This window comes from Trachypithecus francoisi, unplaced genomic scaffold, assembly GCF_009764315.1.
Source record: "Trachypithecus francoisi isolate TF-2019V2 unplaced genomic scaffold, Tfra_2.0 Lachesis_group7, whole genome shotgun sequence".
Classification (NCBI taxonomy): Eukaryota; Metazoa; Chordata; class Mammalia; order Primates; family Cercopithecidae; genus Trachypithecus; species Trachypithecus francoisi.
The window spans coordinates 86,428,888-86,445,082 of record NW_022681472.1 but is presented as its reverse complement, the minus strand read 5'-3'; the positions used below and the strand labels follow the sequence as shown (position 1 = coordinate 86,445,082).

General features: G+C 40.0%; 1 long non-coding RNA gene across 1 annotated transcript in view; it reads left to right on the top strand.

The window, feature by feature from the left end:
* Positions 1–8,250, top strand: part of LOC117078969 — a 32,844-nt gene extending 24,594 nt beyond the window's left edge. The window contains exon 3 of the long non-coding RNA XR_004435224.1: positions 8,011–8,250. This is a non-coding gene — a long non-coding RNA (uncharacterized LOC117078969). The remainder of the gene's footprint in view (positions 1–8,010) is intronic.
* The last annotated feature ends 7,945 nt before the right edge of the window (positions 8,251–16,195 follow it).

Below are 16,195 nucleotides of genomic sequence, written 5' to 3'. Positions count from 1 at the left end.
AGTTACCCGATTTTCCAGGTGTTGTGTGGTCTCAGTTCCCCTGGCTAGGAAACGGATTTCCTTCCCCCTTGCGCTTCCAGGTGAGGCGATGCCTCGCCCTGCTTCAGCTCACGCTGGTCAGGCTGCAGCAGCTGACCCGCACGATTGTCCGGCACTCCCTAGAGAGATGACCCCAGTACCTCAGTTGAAAATGCAGAAATCACCGGTCTTCTGTGTCGCTCGCGCTGGGAGTTGGAGACTGGAGCTGTTCCTATTCGGCCATCTTGCTCCGCCCCCACTTGGGTAGTTTCTACCTTTTGGCTTATTGTGAATAACGATGCTATGAATCCTGGTGGAAAAAGCTGTTGGAATTCTGATAGAAATTGTGTCAAATTTGCAGGTTGCTTTGAATAATATTCACATCTTAACAAGTTTAAGTCTTCCTATCCATGAATGTGAGGTGTCTTTCCATTTCTTAAGATCTCCCTCAGGGCGGAGCAAGATGGCTGAATAGGAACAGCTTCAGTCTCCAACTCCCAGCGCGAGCGACACAGAAGACCGGTGATTTCTGCATTTTCAACTGAGGTACTGGGGTCATCTCACTAGGGAGTGCCGGACAATCGGTGCTGGTCAGCTGCTGCAGCCCGACCAGCGAGAGCTTAAGCAGGGCGAGGCATCGCCTCACCTGGGAAGTGCAAGGGGGAAGGGAATCCCTTTTCCTAGCCAGGGGAACTGAGACGCACAACACCTGGAAAATCGGGTAACTCCCACCCCAATACTGCGCTTTAAGCAAACGGGCACACCAGGAGATTATATTCCACATCTGGCCGGGAAGGTCCCATGGCCACGGAGCCTCCCTCATTGCTGGCACAGCAGTCTGTGATCTAACCGCAAGGCAGCAGCGAGGCTGGGGGAGGGGTGCCCACCATTGCTGAGGCTTAAGTAGGTAAACAAAGCCGCTGGGAAGCTCGAACTGGGTGGAGCTCACAGCAGCTCAAGGAAACCTGCCTGTCTCTGTAGACTCCACCTCTGGGGACAGGGCACAGCTAAACAACAACAACAAAAAAAGCAGCAGAAACCTCTGCAGACACAAACGACTCTGTCTGACAGCTTTGAAGAGAGCAGTGGATCTCCCTACACGGAGGTTGAGATCTGAGAACGGACAGACTGCCTGCTCAAGTGGGTCCCTCACCCCTGAGTAGCCTAACTGGGAGACATCCCCCACTAGGGGCAGTCTGACACCCCACACCTCACAGGGTGGAGTACACCCCTGAGAGGAAGCTTCCAAAGTAAGAATCAGACAGGTACACTCGCTGTTCAGCAATATTCTATCTTCGGCAACCTCTGCTGCTGATACCCAGGCAAACAGGGTCTGGAGTGGACCTCAAGCAATCTCCAACAGACCTGCACCTGAGGGTCCTGACTGTTAGAAGGAAAACTACCAAACAGGAAGGACACCTATACAAAAACCCCGTCAGTACGTCACCATCATCAAAGACCAGAGGCAGATAAAACCACAAAGATGGGGAAAAAGCAGGGCAGAAAAGCTGGAAATTCAAAAAATAAGAGCGCATCTCCCTCTGCAAAGGAGCGCAGCTCATTGCCAGCAACGGATCGAAGCTAGTCAGAGAATGACTTTGACCAGATGAGAGAAGAAGGCTTCAGTCCATCAAACTTCTCAGAGCTAAGGAGGAATTACGTACCCAGCGCAAAGAACTAAAAATCTTGAAAAAAGTGGAAGAATTGACAGCTAGAATAATTAATGCAGAGAAGGTCATAAACGAAATGACAGAGATGAAAACCATGACACGAGAAATATGTGACAAATGCACAAGCTTCAGTAACCGACTCGATCAACTGGAAGAAAGAGTATCAGCGATTGAGGATCAAATGAATGAAATGAAGCGAGAAGAGAAACCAAAAGAAAAAGAAGAAAAAGAAATGAACAAAGCCTGCAAGAAGTATGGGATTATGTAAAAAGACCAAATCTACGTCTGATTGGGGTGCCTGAAAGTGAGGGGGAAAATGGAACCAAGTTGGAAAACACTCTCCAGGATATCATCCAGGAGAACTTCCCCAACCTAGTAGGGCAGGCCAACATTCAAATTCAGGAAATACAGAGAACGCCACAAAGATACTCCTGAAGAAAAGCAACTCCAAGACACATAATTGCCAGATTCACCAAAGTTGAAATGAAGGAAAAAATCTTAAGGGCAGCCAGAGAGAAAGGTCGGGTTACCCACAAAGGGAAGCCCATCAGACTAACAGCAGATCCCTCAGCAGAAACTATAGAAGCCAGAAGAGAGTGGGGGCCAATATTCAACATTCTTAAAGAAAAGAATTTTAAACCCAGAATTTCATATCCAGCCAAACTAAGTTTCATAAGTGAAGGAGAAATAAAATCCTTTACAGATAAGCAAATGCTTAGAGATTTTGTCACCACCAGGCCTGCCTTACAAGAGACCCTGAAGGAAGCGCTAAACATGGAAAGGAACAACCAGTACCAGCCATTGCAAAAACATGCCAAAATGTAAAGACCATCGAGGCTAGGAAGAAACTGCATCAATTAACGAGAAAAATAACCAGTTAATATCATAATGGCAGGATCAAGTTTATACATAACAATATTAACCTTAAATGTAAATGGACTAAATGTTCCAATTAAAAGACACAGACTGGCAAACTGGATAAAGAGTCAAGACCCATCAGTCTGCTGTATTCAGGAGACCCATCTCACATGCAGAGACATACATAGGCTCAAAATAAAGGGATGGAGGAAGATCTACCAAGCAAATGGAGAACAAAAACAGCAGGGGTTGCAATCCTAGTCTCTGATAAAACAGACTTTAAACCATCAAAGATCAAAAGAGACAAAGAAGGCCATTACATAATGGTAAAGGGATCCATTCAACAGGAAGAGCTAACTCTCCTAAATATATATGCACCCAATACAGGAGCACCCAGATTCATAAAGCAAGTCCTTAGAGACCTACAAAGAGACTTAGACTCCCATACAATAATAATGGGAGACTTCAACACTCCACTGTCAACATTAGACAGATCAATGAGACAGAAAGTTAACAAGGATATCCAGGAATTGAACTCATCTCTGCACCAAGTGGACCTAATAGACATCTATAGAACTCTCCACCCCAAATCAACAGAATATACATCCTTCTCAGCACAACATCGCACTTATTCCAAAATTGACCACATAATTGGAAGTAAAGCACTCCTCAGCAAATGTAAAAGAACAGAAATTATAACAAACTGTCTCTCAGACCACAGCGCGATCAAACTAGAACTCAGGACTAAGAAACTCAATCCAAACCGCTCAACTACATGGAAACTGAACAACCTGCTCCTGAATGACTACTGAGTACCTAATGAAATGAAAGCAGAAATAAAGATGTTCTTTGAAACCAATGAGAACAAACATACAACATACCAGAATCTCTGGGACACATTTAAAGCAGTGTGTAGAGGGAAATTTATAGCACTAAATGCCCACAAGAGAAAGCAGGAAAGATCTAAAATTGACACTCTAACATCACAATTAAAAGAACTAGAGAAGCAAAAGCAAACACATTCAAAAGCTAGCAGAAGGCAAGAAATAACTAAGATCAGAGCAGAACTGAAGGAGATAGAGACACAAAAAACCCTCCAAAAAATCAATGAATCCAGGAGTTGGTTTTTTGAAAAGATCAACAAAATTGACAGACCGCTAGCAAGACTAGTAAAGAAGAAAAGAAAGAAGAATCAAATAGACACAATAAAAAATGATAAAGGGGATATCACCACCGACCCCACAGAAATACAAACTACCATCAGAGAATACTATAAACACCTCTATGCAAATCAACTAGAAAATCTAGAAGAAATGGGTAATTTCCTGGACACTTACACTCTTCCAAGACTAAACCAGGAAGAAGTTGAATCCCTGAATAGATCAATAGCAGGCTCTGAAATTGAGGCAATAATTAATAGCCTACCAACCAAAAAAGTCCAGGACCAGATGGATTCACAGCTGAATTCTACCAGAGGTACAAGGAGGAGCTGGTACCATTCCTTCTGAAACTATTCCAATCAATAGAAAAAGAGGGAACCCTCCCTAACTCATTTTATGAGGGCAACATCATCCTGATACCAAAGGCTGGCAGAGACACAACAAAAAAAGAGAATTTAGACCAATATCCCTGATGAACATCGATGCAAAAATCCTCAATAAAATACTGGCAAATCGGATTCAGCAGCACATCAAAAAGCTTATCTACCATGATCAAGTGGGCTTCATCCCTGGGATGCAAGGCTGGTTCAACATACACAAATCAATAAACGTAATCCAGCATATAAACAGAACCAAAGACAAGAACCACATGATTATCTCAATAGATGCAGAAAAGGCTTTTGACAAAATTCAACAGCCCTTCATGCTAAAAACGCTCAATAAATTCGGTATTGATGGAACGTACCTCAAAATAATAAGAGCTATTTATGACAAACCCACAGCCAATATCATACTGAATGGGCAAAAACTGGAAAAATTCCCTTTGAAATCTGGCACAAGACAGGGATGCCCTCTCTCACCACTCCTATTCAACATAGTGTCGGAAGTTCTGGCTAGGGCAATCAGGCAAGAGAAAGAAATCAAGGGTATTCAGTTAGGAAAAGAAGAAGTCAAATTGTCCCTGTTTGCAGATGACATGATTGTATATTTAGAAAACCCCATTGTCTCAGCCCAAAATTTCCTTAAGCTGATAAGCAACTTCAGCAAAGTCTCAGGATACAAAATTAATGTGCAAAAATCACAAGCATTCTTATACACCAGTAACAGACAAACAGAGAGCCAAATCATGAATGAACTTCCACTCACAATTGCTTCAAAGAGAATAAAATACCTAGGAATCCAACTTACAAGGGATGTAAAGGACCTCTTCAAGGAGAACTACAAACCACTGCTCAGTGCAATAAAAGAGGACACTAACAAATGGAAGAACATTCCATGCTCATGGATAGGAAGAATCAATATCGTGAAAATGGCCATACTGCCCAAGGTTATTTATAGATTCAATGCCATTCCATCAAGCTACCAATGAGTTTCTTCACAGAATTGGAAAAAACTGCTTTAAAGTTCATATGGAACCAAAAAAGAGCCCACATTGCCAAGACAATCCTAAGTCAAAAGAACAAAGCTGGAGGCATCACGCTACCTGACTTCAAACTATACTACAAGGCTACAGTAACCAAAACAGCATGGTACTGGTACCACAACAGAGATATAGACCAATGGAAGAGACAGAGTCCTCAGAAATAATACCACACATCTACAGCCATCTGATCTTTGACAAACCTGAGAGAAACAAGAAATGGGGAAAGGATTCCCTATTTAATAAATGGTGCTGGGAAAATTGGCTAGCCATAAGTAGAAAGCTGAAACTGGATCCTTTCCTTACTCGTTATATGAAAATTAATTCAAGATGGATTAGAGATTTAAATGTTAGACCTAATACCATAAAAACCCTAGAAGAAAACCTAAGTAGTACCATTCAGGACATAGGCATGAACAAGGACTTCATGTCTAAAACACCAAAAGCAACGGCAGCAAAAGCCAAAATTGACAAATGGGATCTAATTAAACTAAAGAGCTTCTGCACAGCAAAAGAAACTACCATCAGAGTGAACAGGCCAACTACAGAATGGGAGAAAATTTTTGCAATCTACTCACCTGACAAAGGGCTGATATCCAGAACCTACAAAGAACTCAAACAAATTTACAAGAAAAAAACAACCCCATCAAAAAGTGGACAAAGGATACGAACAGACATTTCTCAAAAGAAGACATTCATACAGCCAACAGACACATGAAAAAATGCCCATCGTCACTCGCCATCAGAGAAATGCAAATCAAAACCACAATGAGATACCATCTCACACCAGTTAGAACGGCAATCATTAAAAAGTCAGGAAACAACAGGTGTTGGAGAGGATGTGGAGAAATAGGAACACTTTTACACTGTTGGTGGGATTGTAAACTAGTTCAACCATTATGGAAAACAGTATGGCAATTCCTCAAGGATCTAGAACTAGATGTACCATATGACCCAGTCATCCCACTACTGGGTATATACCCAAAGGATTATAAATCATGCTGCTATAAAGACACATGCACACGTATGTTTATTGCGGCACTATTCACAATAGCATAGACTTGGAATCAACCCAAATGTCCATCTGTGACAGACTGGATTAAGAAGATGTGGCACATTTACACCATGGAATACTATGCAGCCATAAAAAAGGATGAGTTTGCGTCCTTTGTAGGGACGTGGATGCAGCTGGAAACCATTATTCTTAGCAAACTCTCACAAGAGCAGAAAACCAAACACCGCATGTTCTCACTCATAGGTGGGAACTGAACAATGAGATCACTTGGACTCGGGAAGGGGAACATCACACACTGGGGCCTATCATGGGGAGTGGGGAGGGATTGCATTGGGAGTTATACCTGATATAAATGACGAGTTGATGGGTGCAGCACACCAAAATGGCACAAGTATACATATGTAACAAACCTGCACGTTATGCTCATGTACCCTAGAACTTAAAGTATTAAAAAAAAAAAAAAGATCTCCCTTAATTTCTTTCAACAATATTTTACAGTTTTCATTGTACAAGATTTTTCACTTCCCTGTTTAGATTTATTCATAAATAAACCTAAATTTAAATAATCTTTAAAATTTTAAAGATTCTATTGTAAGTAAAATTAAAAATTACTTTTTAAATTTTCTTTTTGGATTGTTCATTGGTGGTATACAGAAACACAATTATTTTGTATGTGGGTCGTGTGCCCTGCAACTTTGCTTACTTCTTTATTAGCTCTAGTAGCATTCTTGTGGATTATATATATATGTGTGTATATAACACATGTATATACATGTATACACACATACACATATATATAATTTTATCTGTGAATAGAGATAGTTTTACTTTTTTCTTTCCAACTTGAATGCCTTTTTCTCTAAAACTTTTGAATTTTAATCTAGGAAATTGAAGTTAACTAGAACTGAATTATCCTGGCAGCAATGTCCTCAAAAGATAGCCTATACTGCCTAAGCTCACAAGAGCAACTGCAGGTCATGTGCTTCCAAAGGCTAGATTTTATACTATTTTCTCTTTGATTCTGTTATCATTTTTTAGCAGAATTTGTTTCTGGTGCTCCTAACTCAGGAACTCTAGGTGATCTACTATCCCATCCATTTTCTTTTAAGCAAACAGAACGTTTTTAGAAACTAACATAAAGGAAGATAAAATAGGGTCTAAAATTGGACTTTATGCTATTAGATCCAGTTCTCTTTATTAGTACTTCTTAGTTTCAGACTACATAAGAATTCCCCTGTTAAATGGTTTAAAATGCAAATTACTAAAATTAATCACTAGAGATTTTAGTTACTACTTTTTAACAAACAGCCTATGTGATTTTCATGTGTATGAACCACATACTACACTTTGAAAACCACCGTATGTTTTGCAGGACTGGCCTCTATAATGTATTTGCCAACTAATGATCTAGTTAACGATTGAATACCTCTAGGGTCTTGCTAAACTCTCTGTACCACAACGTGAATTCATGTCCTTTGGGAACAACTCTTTTTAAAAGAGTAAAATAATAATAAAAAGGCTTTTGTATTTTGGCTAGCAATATACTCGGTATGAAACTGAATCACTGAGTCATAGAATTTTATGTTTGTAGAATTATAGAGATTTTTTTCATTCTCCTTCCCTTAAAAGAAACAATTTCAAAGAATCAAATGAGCCAAACAAGACATATGTCTTCACATAAATGCTTTCTTCTGAAATACATATTTCTTTTTGTTCTAAATAATTTAATTTCACATAAGCATTTTTATATGTACTTGTAATGATCTCATCTCCATGGTAAAAAAGTGGTATCTTGGGTGTTGCTGGGTAGAACCCCAAATCCCAAAATAGCAATCCTCTTTTTTCTAACAGAGATTTATTTTCTTTCAGTCTTGACAACTTTTCTGTCTTGAAGAGTGAAATGATGCAGAACCCTCGAAGAGGTGCTAAGCTTTACCAGGTAATGACTCGGATACCAGTGACACCAGAAGCAGGGTGCTGAGAGAGAAAATGAACGTGCTGTCACTGTGTGAACTGTGTCAGATTGTTTTACATTTCTTAATTCCCCCTGATTCCTGGTTTTCATTCCTCCATCTGTTTCTCCATAGTGATTGGTATTTAAACTCTAAAAAGAACATGTGCTGCTGGAATAAGATGTTTTACTTAAATAAAATATCTGATAATGTACATGTGAGATCTTCCAAGGTTATTAGCATTTTTCATATTAATCAGAACCTTACACTCATAGGATAAAATCATCATACCATGGTAGAATTGTTGGTATCAGCTAGATTTAAAATGGGCTTCTGGTTGGGGGGAGTGGGGGTAAACCAGAGCTTTTCTGTTTGTAAAGTGCCTCAAGTTCACTTATTTGGCTGTGTGAAATAATAATCTTACAAGACAAAACAGTTTAGCGGAATGAACACAGGCTAAAGTCCAGCACACTTAACTTCAAACACTAGTTGCATAGTCTGGGTATAAAACCTGATTCCCTAGACTCTATTTCTCTATTTAATTCAATTGTATTTGATTCAATATATAGTTATTGAGCACATGCACTTGACACTGCAGAGCCTGAGAGATCCGATGGTGTTTGAGAGATTCCTTGCCTACCTTTACTCAGCTTAAAGTGGAGCAGGAGAATGAACAGCAACCAAAATAACACACAAAGGTCCATTATGATATATACACATATTACACATCAGGGGAAGAATTTTGAGAATATACTGCAGATTAAATAAGTAACAATGGTTACTTTCTCTTCTTTCCTTTTGAGAGAGCATGTTGAGTATGATAATGACATGGCAATTTAATAACATTTTCTTTCAAGTTCTGACACATTTGTTCTGAGAAAGCATTGTTCTGGAAGCCTGCAGGTACACACACGCATGTGTGTGTATTTTCTTTAGTCACTCTTTTCCTCATCTTTTAACTGCACAGTTGAATTAACAAATTATTCCGCTGGAAATGGATTACTTTGAAACATAAAATTGCCTTCATGACTAGAAAATAAAATAAAATGAAAAAATGAACATGTGTATAGATTTGTAGTTAAATAGGAGGTGGAAGCTGGAAGTCTCCAGGTCTACCCACCTAGTTTCACTGACAGATAATCTCCCATCAGAGAAGGCGCCTGCCTTCCCAAGGTTGAGGAAAAGTAAGATGCTCAGCCATGCAGAGAACTCTGATCTTTCCATTCCCGGTCCAGTGTCAATAATGTCAGTCAATGCCATGTTTTCAGAAATGTTATCTACACCCCGAGTGAACCTCTTGAATGGGAAGCATGATTTTATCTGCAAATGCAAATTAGAGGAATGGCTTGTCTTCAGCCTAATTGCCAGATGAGGTTGACTGACTCTGAACAGGCTGTTTGATAAGACTGTCAGTGCTCTAGAAAGAGCACAGATTGAGGTGTTGTCCAAGTAGTGGTAAATGCAGATCTTTGAAAACAAAGCTTGACTAAACAGAAGAACCCCAACCTCTCTTTATAGTGTTAACTTGGATCAAATGCTAGCCAAAAGCAGACTGAAGCTGAAGAAGCAGTATTTTAGCGCTTCCTCCCTATTTACCTGAGAACTTTTCAGTGCTCAGTTTTCCAAAGCAACCAACTCCCTTAATAGCCTCATATCTACTTGAGGTTTATATCTGGCAGAATGAAGTCCCAGAGTCCCCAGCTGTCAAAGTAGGTAAGTCTTGCTAAAGAACTGAACGTCAAGATAAGGGTGTCAGAAATAAAATAATTGTCTGCAATTGGTTTACACATAGTCAACGCCTTTCTGTTTTACACAGTCTCTAACTGGCAAGATCAATAAAGATAAATTTGAGTAAATCTAGAGATTTTTGAGTGCTATTAAATATGCACAAGTAGCATTTGGAGGCACTCAGGAAACAACAATAACACATTTTTAAAACCTGAGGAAAATAAAAAAAGACTGAATGTGAAATAGCACAGTGATTTGGAGCTCAAGCTTTTAAAGCAAGCAATTTTAAGGAGAGTAGAGAATGCTTTTGCTGGCTCTGCTTTACTCACCCACAAAGCCCCATGCCCTTAGCAGAGACTATGAGGTGCCCTCTCACCAACCCTTGTCCATCACCACTCCATTGTGCATGTTGAATACTTCCTCACTGATATGCATTATGATGATCAACACCCAGGCTCCCTTTTCTCTCCGCACTTTATATGATGAGAATTTACAATCACATACAGAGTTAAAGGAGTAGTGCATTAGTCACCTTTATCCACAATTTCACTTTCCAAGATTTCAGTTACCCTCAGTCAACGTCAGTCTGAAAATAAACAGTTTCTAAGTATTAAATTGCAAGCTATTTTGAGTACTGTGATGAAATCCATCCTGCCTGGGTCATGAATCATTTCTTTGTCCAGTGTATCAACTCTACATACACTATCCACCCATTAGTCATCTACATGGTCTGCTCCTGAAATCCCACTATCAACATTATCATGGGTCAGTGATCCAGGATCACCTGAAGCAAATAATCCTCCTTCTGACATATCTTCAGAAGGTCAGTGGTAGCCTAATGCCTCACTCCAATGCCTATGTCATTTATCCCACTTCATCTCATCATTAGGCATTTTATCATCTCACATCATCACAAGAAGGGTGAGTACAGTACAATTAGAAATTTTGAGAGAGACCACATTCACATGTTTTACCACAGTATACTGTTACGTTCATTCTCTTTCATTATTAGCTATTGTTGTTAATCTCTTAACTGTGCCTAATTTATAATTAAACTTTATCATAGGTATGTATGCTTAGAAAAATACATAGTATATAGAGGATTTGATACTAGCCATCGTTTCAGGCATCTATGGGGGGGGTCTTAGAATGTATTTCCCATGGATAAGGGGGATTTACTACTGTACAGGGACTGGTAAACTATGCCTGAGAGCCAAATCCAGCCATGTGCATTCTTAAGTGCATTGTCAGTGTCCGCTTTGGCACTGTAAGGGCAGTGTGGAGTAGCTATGGCAGAGACCTTCTGGTACACAAAGCATAAGAAGTTTGTTATTTACTATATTTTTTAGTGTAAAGTACTATATATATGTAAAGTGGCTTCTACGGAAAGAGTTTGCCAACCCTCGGACTTGCACAAAGAACACTTGTATACCTTCTGAGAATTGTCAAAAGTTGTTAACATTTCATCATAGTTGCTTTATCTCTCTATATTTATAAATATAAAGGGTTTATAGTCATATTTTTCTGATCCATATGAAAGTAAGTTGCTGATATCCTGACCTTTTCCTTCTGAACACTTTGAATACCTCTGCTAAGAATACATTCTTCTATAAAGCCACAATGCCTTTTGCACATAAATAAATTAATAATTATTCATAATAGCCTACAGTCATAATTTCTCAACTGTCCTTAGACTCTTTCTATATTTGTTTGAAATTTAAAATCAATATCCACTCAAAGTTTTATGCATTATCTTTCATCATTATGTTTCTTCGAATTCTTCCATCTAAAACAAGTCTGTCATCTTATATTTTTTCTTTTCTCTCCCAGTTAATATTTACTTCTGGCAGAGTCTAGGCCAATGATTTTGTAGAAAACTCCACATCTATATTAATTTATATTTATTGAATTCTTCATGATGTGATTAGCCATTTTTCCCATCTTCTATTTTTTTCTGGAAACTGAGCATTGGTTCTAAAGGCTTGCTTAGATCCAAGTTAAACATTTTTGGCAAGTTCATTTTACAACATAAAAGGAGAAAAACAAAATCAAGTTTTCTAACTATTGACAAGGCAAAGTTTGATCATTTGGTTAAGACAATGGTCAACATGATGTTGATATGGAAAGGTACATATTTCCTTTTGCTATTATCTACAAAATTTCCTGGGGTGGCAAAGGAGGTAGGGATCTTTTGGCATCATGGAATATCTGTTTTCCCTAAAACTTTTTATTTAGTGGTTTTTTTATTTCTGTGATATTGCATTCTCCCATCCCTTCTCCTATGCTTCTGTTCCATTTGGCTGTTCCTTTATAATAAACTAGTAAATAAAAATGAAGTGACTTCCTGAGTTATGTGAGCTGTTCTAGCAAATTATCAAAATCAAGGAGAGAATTGTGGGAACCCTAGATTTATAGCTAGTCAGTCAGAAGCAGGAAAGTTCCCAGGACTCACTCTTGGCATCTGAAATAAGGGCAGTCTTGAGAGACTGAGGCTTTCACCTATGGGACTTGATGCTAACTCCAGGTAGTTGGTGTAAGAAATGTATTGAATTATTGGACACCCAATAATAAGTTAGAGAATGGTTGTTGGTGTGGAAAAACCCACACATTTGATATCAAAAGTTTTTTGAGTAGAAACAGGTCATAATTCCATTGATGATCATTGCTTAAATCAATTAAAAATGACTGCTGTTTTTCTAATTCCGTAATCTCTTCCACATATGTAAGCTGACATTCTTCAGACATTATAACCATTCTTTTTTGTGCTTAAATTTCCAAAAATTAGCCAGTGGGAACCCCTTCCCTCTGCTCTTGTATGTGCTGGATGTAGCCCATCAGTGTTTGAGTTCTTTCTTGATTTCTGGCAAAAAAAAAAAAAAAAATCTAGTTTACCTTGTACTTTCTCACCTCAAATCTAGAATCAGTCATTCCTGTAAGGATCTCTGGCTTTTTTTTTTTTTTTTTTGGTTTGGTGATGGTATTGAGAAATCAAGATTTAGGTAATGCAGTGTTTGCTTTTTGGGGGGTGCCATTTTTTCTAGACTTTTTCAATGTACACATGCATATATAGAACTTACATAAAATTATTAGTTTGTATTAGGTGCCAGGACTCTTCTTATTGCAAATAAAAGGTAACTAACCCAAGAGACTGAAGGCATAATAGAAATGAGAGATATTGACTAGCCCTGTAAGAGGAAGTATGGCTTTAAGAATAGCTATGTCCAGGACCTCAAATGATGCTTTACATCTTACTGGATTTCTCAGCTCTAACTTTTCTCTGTATTAGGTTAATTCTCAGGCACTGCCACTCATATCCCCAACAAGTGATGCAAAAGTTCTAAAGCAGTAGTTCCACTGTACTATAAACTGGAAAATAAAACACCTGGAGAACTCTGAAGTTCTGTCTCCATTACTGGGATGGGAGTTCAGCAAAGGCCGTGAGGGTTTTCCTTAACTCTCACTTGTTCCTCACAATTGATAAAACTTGGTAAAAGAAGGACTCTGTGATTTTAATGTTTCCCAATATTACTTCACTGTACTACTATAGTCTTATTTAATGTTTTCTTTCATGTTAATTGCCCTATAGTAGTTCTCCATCTCCTAGGCTCTAGCCACGTTTCCCTTATCTACAAATGTTTGAGCAGGTCTCTTAGAGGCTATCAGGCACAGCTCTAGTGTTTGTTTGTTTGTTTCTTCTGAGATGGCATTTCACTCTTGTCGCCCATGCCAGGAGTGCAATGGTGCAATCTTGGCTTACTGCAACCTCTGCCTCCCGGGTTCAAGCGATTCCTCTGTCTCAGCCTCCCAAGTAGCTGAGATTACAGGTGCCTGCCACCACGCCCAGCTAATGTTTGTATTTTTGGTAGAGATGGGGTTTCACCATGGGGTTTGGCCAGGCTGGTCTCAAACTCCTGATCTCAGGTGATCCACTGCCTTGGCTTCCCAAAGTGCTGGGATTACAGGCATGAGCCACTGCACCCGGCCACAGCACTAGTTTTTGTTGATATCTCTTTTAGAAACTTTCATCTGCTTCTGGCTTAATTATTGTGTCCCTGAAGATCTGCCAGCATTCTTCCATTCACAGCCTACTCGGTGATGCTCGGCTGATTTCTTAATTCTCTCAGATCTCATGTCAAAAAGCACTTTCCCATCCAAAGCTATAGAGTATGACTCTTTCTCAGAAAACTCTATTTCCCCAGCTAAACTTAGAATATAATATTAAGTTTAAAAAGCACCTTTGGGATCATTAAGTCTGTTCCCCAATGCATATCATTTTACCTTCAGAAAATGGAAATCCAGGGAGGGAACAGGCAGGCCTAAGATCAAACCAGAAATGACTAGAAACCATGGCTTCTAATTTGAAACTCCTACATCCTAGCCAGTTTATATTCAAGAGATGCTATCAAGCAGACCAGTAATCCAAGGGTCTGTGACAGGCATCCTCTTGAGAGGACAGTCCATAGGAAAGCAGTAGAAAAGGGCAAAAGGATGTGAAGAGAGTTCTGAGGTTGGGGCTGGCTCTGACTCTGCATAACTGGCTTTATGACTCTGACTATGGGACTTGACTTACTGTCTGTGAGAAGTAATTAATAATATCTGACTCATCTGAGACTATTTCCATCTGAGGAGCCCCTGTTACTAGAGGGATGGCATGATTTTCTCTGTCACCCTCATCAGCTCCATCATAAATACTATTAAGAGAATCCCTTCTCTGAAACCAGAGTCCTGGACTAAATCCCATCTCTCGCTGTTAGCTGTGTGGCTTTGAGGAAACTTACTTTATCTCTTTGTATCTCGGTTTCTTTACTTACCAAACAAGGATTTCTGTTTTATGAATAGCAAAGTATAGTGGTGAAAAAAGCAGTCTTAGGCTTTCTGTGTCTCATTTTTCTTATCTCTAAAATGGGGATAATAATGACAGCTCACCCATAGCGGCGGGTTAAATGAGATAATACATGTAAAATGCCTGGAACAACATCTGGTAAATAAGAAGCAAACGTTTACTATTTTTGTTTCTCTTGTTGTTATTATTGCTTAGGTATAGGTTGAGCAGGCTGTGATGTACTGTGATTAACTGCTCCTAGACTATGGGATCTCCCAGGGCAGAGATTGCTTGTCACCTCTAGAGTTTGACATAAAAACTAGCATGCAAAATACTAATGAACAGATACTAGTCATTATTGTTATTGTAGTGTTACAATGAGAATTAAATTATATCGTACATGGATGCACCTAGCATAGGGCCCAGCACGTAATAAACTCCGCCATCAGCCCTATCATTGTCATCTTCCTCATGTTCCTCAAAGTGGTCAGCTCTTTTGTGGCTACCTAGCTCCCTGGCGAGGTCAAGATGGAAGCACGCATTCCTGTTAAGGTATCTACCCCAGAGGGTAACATCCACTCAAGCAGGGAAAGAAGTTGGCCTTTATTGAAGAGTGTCTAAACTCTTCTTTGTTGTTGTTGTTGTTGTTGTTGTTGTTGTTGTTGTTGTTGTTTTTGAGATGGAATCCCGTTCTCTCGCCCAGGCTGGAGTGCAGTGGTATGATCTTGGCTCACTACAACCTCCGCCTCCCAGATTTAAGCGCATCTCCTGCCTCAGCCTGGAAGATTAGCTGGGATTACAGGCGCGTACCACCACACCTGGCTAATTTTTGTATTTTTAGTAGAGATGGGGTTTCACCATGTGGGCCAGCCTGATATGGAACTCCTGACCTCAGGTGATCCACCCACCTCAGCCTCCTACAATGCTGGGATTACAGGTGTGAGCCACCACTGTGCCTAGCCTATCTAAGCCCTTCTAATATGGTGGTGTTGAAGAAAAAATATTGGCAAAGGAATCGAGGGTTAAAATCCTCTTTCTGCCCTACTGAAGTCACTGAGTAAGCCAGCACAAGTCACTTCCCTCAACTCTGCCTTGCCTTCCCAGTACTCCTGCTGTATCAGTTTTCTATGAAAGCGGCAAGTTTATGGCATGGGGAGACAACGACAGCGCGGAAACCCTCGGTCCGGGAACCAACAAGAACAACAACAAATCCTGATTTGCGGCCAGGCGCGGTGGCTCACGCCTGTAATCCCAGCACTTTGGGAGGCCGAGGTGGGCGGATCACAAGGTCAGGAGATCGAGACCTTCCTGACTAACACGGTGAAATCCCGTCTCTACTAAAAATACAAAAAATTAGCCAGGTGTGGTGGTGGGCGCCTGAGGCCCCAGCTACTGGGGAGGCTGAGGCAGGAGAACGGCATGAACACGGGAGGTGGAGCTTGCAGTGAGCCGAGATCACGCCATGGCACTCCAGCCTGGGCAACAGAGCGAGACTCCCTCTCAAAAAAAAAAAAAAGTCAATTTGTACCATTTGCCAGTTCCTACAGTGTAA